We start from the raw sequence: 6,628 nt of genomic DNA on the forward strand, positions 1-6,628 counted from the left end.
ATAGCCTGAAAGACTCTTTCAGAAGTTGTTTTGCCAGGAAAAAGATCTTGGAGGAAACACCGGAATGTGGTTTAAGATGTTTGGGAAGACTGGAAACAAGTTCCGTTTTCTTGTGGGATTTAAATAGGGTTGGCAGGAGACATTATAGAAGGGGTATTACTTTTCCAAGTACCAAGAGTGGGACAAATTACTGTTTCAAATTGAACAATATTTCTTTATTTACAAAATGGTGATGTGATGACCCTTTGTAATTGTTAGAGCTGAATTGTCCTGCTTTTAATCCAGCTTTCCATCCCCTGCTTTGTTTACTTGTCTTCTCATCTGAAGAACATGTTTAACATCCCATTTGACCTAAAACTATGTAAGCTAAATTGTTATGGTATAAGGATCTTTATTTTATGTTCTACTCCATTACAATTTTGAGGGAAGTGTTGTGCTTTTTACTCCAGTTTGGCAGCTTTCTTTCTTTCTTTGTCACAAATTGCCTATACTGAACATAATAAAACATTTCTTTCTTTATCATACAGGCTAACAATTTTGTCTAATTGGAAGAAACAAACCAGTAACAAAATTCAAGTTTGAGAAGCAGCCAGTGGTTTGCAAAAGAAAACAAAAAAAGAGGTTCCTGAGGACACTGACCACCGGACGCATGGCTGTTGGTGAACAAACATTGACTTTTTCGCAACTGTGACCTCTCATTTACAAGAGAGTTTCTCTTTTTCTGTCCACCAGGCCACCCTATGAACCAACACAACACACACAAACCTGGCTGGCCATTGGCCTGCAGGGTTGTGCAGAGCAGGAAGGGAATCGTTCACTGTAAAGTGAACAAGGACTGGCTTCCTCTGGGAGTCCCCTAGGCTGACAGCAGCCAAGATCCTTGCAACACAAACCACTCTAGCAGACCCACACATGCACACAAAGATCAGTGTGTACACACCCTGTAACTAGGACATGTCCTATCATCTGTTACTTGTCTCTTCTTCAGTTCCTTCATTTTTTTACTCTCCCTTCCTGTTCATCTCAGTTTCCAGCTTCCTTTAACCTTCATCTCTGTCTTATTGCTTTCTCATCATTTTATCCCTGAATTTTACCTCACTTTTTATCCTTAACTGCTACTAGCGTTCCTCACTTTTTACCTCCTTTTCTTATAGGATTTCCTTTCTTTTATGAATTCATATATTACCAGATCTAATTTTCTTTATTTTCCTCATGCAGTGCCCTTTTTAGAGCATACCAAGTGGTTACTAAGGATAAAAGAAGCCACTGAACCCCTGTAGCTGCTCAGTGCTCCTTCGCTCTCGTTCCTGTTCTGGTGGCCTCATCATGAAAACAGAGATGCTTTGTTCATGTTACTGTATGCATACTATTCCTTTCACCTTTCCCCTCTGCACAAGCACCCACTCACACAGATCACAAGGAGCGGAAACAAGGGATGCGTATCAGTCAGCTGATCTGACTGGAAATGTGAACACGGGTCTCATCACCCCATCTGCTACTGCTTTCTGAGACAAGGGGGAGGAAGGCAGACGGGGAGGAGAGCTCAGTATCCATTTTCCTAATAGATGATTTGTGCTGTTTAGAACCATTCTGAGGGACATGCAGCTTTCCTTCAGAGAGCAAATGGCATTTGTCAACCAAGAGACCCTTTTGGGTTTAGTCACAGAATTCAGCAAAGGGAAGCATACAAACACTGTTGTTCCTAGGCTAATAAATGGAGCCCTGGGATAAATGTGCCACGTATTTTCTTCATATGCCACTCATTTAGGTCAAGGCTACAGACCTGTAAGTAATGCTTGCCTTTTTATTAACCATAACCAGGGTCTTTCCCAAATTTTATTGTGTTTGCCATAACTGGGATGTCATTGAGGATCTAATTCAGGCATTTGGAGATTTATCCAAGATCTACATTGTTTGGTGATTTAGTATGGGAACGGATGTTCTTCTGACAGACAGGAAAGCACATCTTTTGACTCGTCACCGTTTTGGAAAGGTCTTAAAAACATTGTAAAAACTGGAGGATAATAGGTGGAATGATGGTTCCCCCAGTCACACCTGCACTCAGTACAATTTGTACACACACACTTTGCACAAGTGTCTCATGTTTTGAGTGTGACTCTAAATCATTGCTTGTGCTTCCAGAAATATGGGAGAATCATCATCTATTGTTTTAGTTAAGTAGGCACACACACACACACACACCTTGTCGAGACAGGAAACTGGCCTGTCTACTCAGCTGTGATGTCTCACATACACAAATGCACTTTCTCACACAGACCAACTGCAGCGATGACGCCCGCGATGGTCAAAAATATCCTGAATGGAGTAGTTAGCGATGAAGTCAGACCTTTCTCTGCTCCTTTCTTCCTGTTAGCATTATGGGAATTTACACTACTTATGCTGCAGCCTGGCACTAGGGATTCATTTAAATACAATCATTTGCACATCTACGCAAACACGTTATGACTAAAAAATATCATTGTCCATGACCCTTTGTGGACACTGTGTCAGCTGATGTGTTTTCATGTCTCACATTTCTCCGCATCCTATGGGAAACAGAGCTCTGGTTGATGAAAATGCATTTTATTAGTGAGTCCTTCCAAGTATGTGTGACGTTTCAGACTTCCTGTTGATGCTCAGAACTAAGGAAAGGGCCTACTGTTCAATTGTTGAAATGCTACTCACGCCTATGCCATTTTACCATGTTTAGAAACTTCTGACACAACATCACAGGTCCACTGGAAGCTCCGGAGTTTCCAAGTAATGAAGTAAGTGATAGCAATAAAAATTATTATTATTACTACAGTACATGCAGCTAAAAATTGTAAGTCTTCTAAGTAGTGTGGGACCAGGAAAATAAAGCCAATGTTTGGTCAGCTGGAATTCAAATTTCTCTAGCTGCCTGAGCCAAATATACCACTAATATGGTTATTTTGTCATTCTTTGATATTTGTGTGAGTCATGAGTTGCAACTGTAATGTAAGCACAATAAATCTCTCCTGAATCTCCTACATTTCTTATTCAGTCTTAAACGTCTTTGAATAAATTAATATTAAAACAAGTGCTGTGAAACCGAAACATCTGTATTTTTTATGTACAAATGGGATCACATAGACCAGTCCTCTTACAAAAATAAATAACATGACTGCACTTGTGTCAAGGACGTGAGGCAAAAAGGCATTACAGTCTCCTCTTTTCATTTCCCTGGAAGTCGTCATGGAGTAATTCTTTTTCTGGCAGTGAATGCGTAAGCAAAGCCATTACACCCACTCTTTTCTGTGTCGCTGCCCAGTCTCATTTCTGAGCAAGAAACATCCAAGTTTAACTTCTTATCTTTTCCTCTTCCCTTTCCCCTTCCTGTCATTCAGAACATGAAAATATAAAGAGAGGGAAAAAACTGGTCCACCTGAGGTCAAGGCCTATTTATGGAAAATGCTTCACATTCCACTCATCCCAGATACTGTATCTCCTTCTGTTTGGTTGTGGCCATGACTGTGTCATTGCGGATACTGTGACTTCCTCTCTCTTTCTTTCTTTTATTCTCAATTTAATTCTGCCCCGACTTCCTTTTTTATTGTGCATAGACCAGACCAGACCAGACCAGACCAGAGAAGTAGCTATAATTGTTCTCTCGTTCTCTAAAAGGAATGTCTAAAGCAAACTGACCTTTTGAAGTGGCCCATTGTGTGTTGACTTCAGTACAGTAGGTGAGGAAGTGGTGGAGGAGGAGGACTAACAGAAAGGGACCAAATAGGACAGAAGAGGAAGAGAAGGAGAGAAATGACAATGGATCAAGAAGTGTGAGTTAAATAAAAGAAATCCTACTGCTAGATTATTGTGGAAAACTTAGGGACCAGTGGTCGGAGTGGATGTTTGCCCCGCAAAAGCCCCTTGTTTTGTCTCAAGAGGCCGGGTTTACGTCCTCTGGCCAAGTATGTGGTTAGTTTTACAGTTAGGCTACAAGAACTAGGTTTAGGGGAAGATTGTGGAGTTAAGTAAATTCTGAAATATAATTACAAGTTAAAGAAACACCTTGTGCGTTAAGTTGCTTAATTATTTCTGTACATCTCACTGTAAAAATGCCATTTGATTATAAACAATCAAAAACCTTGATATAGCTCTTGATTCAGTGAAAAGCATGTAATGAACACATGTTCAAAATGCTTCTCCTAGCACAGATGGATTGCAGCACCAGCATGGGCTTATGTTTGATTTATAAGGGAAGTGCTTCAAGCTACCAGCCACAGGCTCAGGGCACAGGCAAACCTTACAGGGACAAAAGAAGGGGGGACTCTTTTCCCAGAATCCCTCTGTTCCAGCCTGTTCCTTTCACTCCCCTCCAGAGATTTTGTCTGATTTACTAAAAATGAATGCCAAGAACTTCTCACTCAAAATTACGTGTTTGTTACTGTAGCAAAGTAGTGGGAGGGTTCGTCAGCTGTCCAGCACAACTGAACTATATTTTATTAAAAGCAGTTAAGAACACACAGCTGCCTCTGTATTGTTTTATCCAACAGTGACCATACATTACATTACATTCCTCATTTCCAAACCTCATGTCAGTGTTGTTGGTGCAGTGTTGTTACTTATACATTTAACACAAGGAAAACAAGTAATCTACCTCAGTTTGATTTACATGTTGTCTAAAAGCCTAATAATGCATGTAGCTGAGTAATACAGCTTGATGTTAATTCAGTAATGTAGTGATGATTAGCCCTTTTTCAAAGCATGCTACTGTATATATTTGTAGACTGATTTCCTACCAGCCAGAAACCAGTCTAAAATATCTTGTTTGGTCAAACCAACAAATCCAAAGATATTCCGTTTATTATCATGCATGTCAAAGAAAAGCATCAAATCAAAGAATGTCCAGCCAGAAAATGTAGGCAATTTTTACTTCTGAATAGTTGCCAGTTCATTTCCTATTAAAGAATTGACTGAACTTTGCATATCTAGGTTACAGAACAGCTCAATTATGTTATTTTTTCCTTCTATTCATCACCCATCTGTAGCTTGGGGAATCAAATATTGGTACCAACATCTACTTAAAGTCTTTTTCAGACATTCACTGCAACCCTGAACTTATATAGACATTGCCAGGAGGCGCTGTATGTGAGAACATAAATACTGGAATCAGTTGACACGGACATTACATAGATGTTTCCATTCCAGCTTCCTAGTGTAAAGTCTGGGTGATGTCTGACTGAGGCCATCATCATTATCTGGAAAAGTCACACCAATCTTATGTGCATGTTGATGATGTTCTTTCAGGTGACTGGCATGAAACTGGAAGAATACAACAGAATTTGACAATTTGTTTGTTTATTTTATTAATAACCATGCTTGAAATTTAATCACCATTATAAGGATTGCCAGTAAAAGCCAAAGTTAGGTCAACAGGAAAACTACAATGTGACTTGCGGAATCACTGTGTGGAAAAAGACTTCTGTAAAACTTGCGTAAACATATTGAAATGCTCCAAAATCCAATTTATGTAAAGCTCACAGCAGATTTCAGTGTAATGTTGGTTTAGGAAGTGCTTAGTGTTTGCTCAGTTCTGAGATCAATAGGTAACCTGCATTTATTCCGGTGAACTGAAGTCACCCTCCACCAAGAAAAACACAAGGTCACTGATAAGAGATGTAGACAATGTTCAGTCCAGCTCACACAGGTGTGTGTTAATTTGACATCTGTTTTGCTTTCTACCAGCTCTTCTTAGCTGGTAAATGTTCCATTTTGTTCACCCCCCTGTCTGTTAATTGTATAATTTTTGTGTGCCGTTTGCTGTTGTGCAGGAAGCTGAGAGAAAAAAATTTAAAGTATTTTGTTGAAAACGTTTCACTACTGCCCCCCAAAATTACTCTGATCAGTGCAAATGAGTGAAGTTGCAGGCCCAAAAACCAAATCAGTGAGCTGAAGGGAGCTGCAGTGTTACTGGATCTGTCACTAGCACTGACCTCTTGAACATTACATGTAGTTATTTGATACATTATAAACAAAAATCATGATCATAACATTTTTAAAATGTGGTAAGAGATTGTGATTTTTGATGCTATTTTTTTTCTCTTCACGCCAACACGGGCCATGATCAATGTATATGTGCCTTTATGTGGGGGCGGCTGTGGCTCAGGAGGTATAGCCATTGTCTCCTAATCAGAAGGTTGGTAGTTTGATTCCCGGTCTCCCGAGTTCACATGTTGTAGTGCCCTTGGCAAGACGTTGAACCCCTAGTCGCCCCTGGTGGCCAGCCAGCAACTGAAAGTACCACCAGCAGTAGGAAATTTCCCCACGAGGATTAATAAGTATAATAAACAAGTTAAAAAATAAAGACATGGTGGAAAAGACTTTTAAATGACTGTGTCCAAGCAGCTTTTGTACTCATTGCTCCACTTACTCGCTCCCCCTACACTTCTCTCCATTTGTCCATAAACACAAGCTCCTCACAGACACACATCCACATATGCACTCCCTGCCATGGCCCAAGGCACACAGTGTACAGTTACTCACATCCCCAGGAAGCGGAGGTATGACATCACCTTATCATCCCCTGTAGGCCCATGGGAAGACTGGAGGGGGGAGAGACTGAGAGAGCAGCGGGAGTGAGGGAGGAGGAGAAAGAAAAGATAAC

The sequence above is a fragment of the Monopterus albus genome, unplaced genomic scaffold, assembly GCF_001952655.1.
Source record: "Monopterus albus unplaced genomic scaffold, M_albus_1.0 scaffold42.1, whole genome shotgun sequence".
Classification (NCBI taxonomy): Eukaryota; Metazoa; Chordata; class Actinopteri; order Synbranchiformes; family Synbranchidae; genus Monopterus; species Monopterus albus.